Source organism: Felis catus, chromosome A2 (assembly GCF_018350175.1).
Source record: "Felis catus isolate Fca126 chromosome A2, F.catus_Fca126_mat1.0, whole genome shotgun sequence".
Lineage (NCBI taxonomy): Eukaryota > Metazoa > Chordata > Mammalia > Carnivora > Felidae > Felis > Felis catus.
Genome location: NC_058369.1, coordinates 166277336 through 166278232, shown reverse-complemented (window position 1 = coordinate 166278232; position 897 = coordinate 166277336). Strand labels below are relative to the sequence as shown.

The 897-nt window shown below is 69.2% G+C and overlaps 1 protein-coding gene across 1 annotated transcript in view; it reads left to right on the top strand.

Moving 5' to 3' along the window:
* PAXIP1 (PAX interacting protein 1) overlaps positions 1-897 on the top strand; it is a 51137-nt gene that overhangs the window by 132 nt on the left and 50108 nt on the right. The window lies entirely within an intron of this gene.

Here is an 897-nt window from a genome sequence, read left to right as displayed (position 1 = left end):
GTACCGCGCCGCCCCCGCCCGCCGCTCTCCGCGTCCCCGGCCCGTCCCCGCTCCCGCCGCGGGCGCGCGCCCGGGCGCAAAACGTCTGGGCCCCGCCGCCCGGGCCCCGCCGAGCCCGCCGGCCTCGCTGCGCGGAGGCTGGGCCACCTGTGCCGAGCAGGCCCGGGGCCGGCGAGCTTGGCGGGGGATAAGGGACCTGGGGGGGGGGGGGATCTGGAGAGGAGACCTAGGGTTGGTCTGCGGGACTTTCTGGAGGAGACCCGGGAGGGGAGGCAGGGGACCTGGGAGTGGGGGTTCTGCGGGACCTGCGCCCGGCGGGGAGCAGAGGAGAGAGAGGGGATGTGGGGGTGGTTTGCGAGACCCGCGGCCGGGGGGCTGGAGGGGAGGTGGGGGTCTTAAGGACCCACGATTGGGGGAGATGGGGGGAGGGTCGCAGATCTGTGTCGTGCTCTACTAGGACCTTTGGCCAGGAGGGCATCTGGAGGGTGAGCTCAGGGAGGAGAGAGACCTGGAGAGGAGGGTACTTACTAACCAGGGAGGAGGGGAGGAGGGTCCATGCCTGGGGCCTAGGACGGAATGTCACTGCCCTACGCCTGGTGGGGGACCGGCCTCTGTCGCGTGTGGTAAGTTCCCCCCGAAGCCTGCCACTTCAGCCAACTGCCACTTTGCTCCTTTCTGGGGCAAACTTGGACTGGGAGCATCCTTTCTGCTGCCCACCGCGTGTGTCTGGGCTCCCAGAACAGTAGGTCCCAGAGTGTGGACAGGAGGAAGGTGATGGAGCTCAGCCAGGAACCCCACGTCCAGGCTGCTGGGGCTTAGTGAACGTGGCCCCTGGTGTGGCCGGCCACCGGAGTGCACACGTCTGGGCTGTGCAGCCCCAGTTATGTGAGAAGCGCT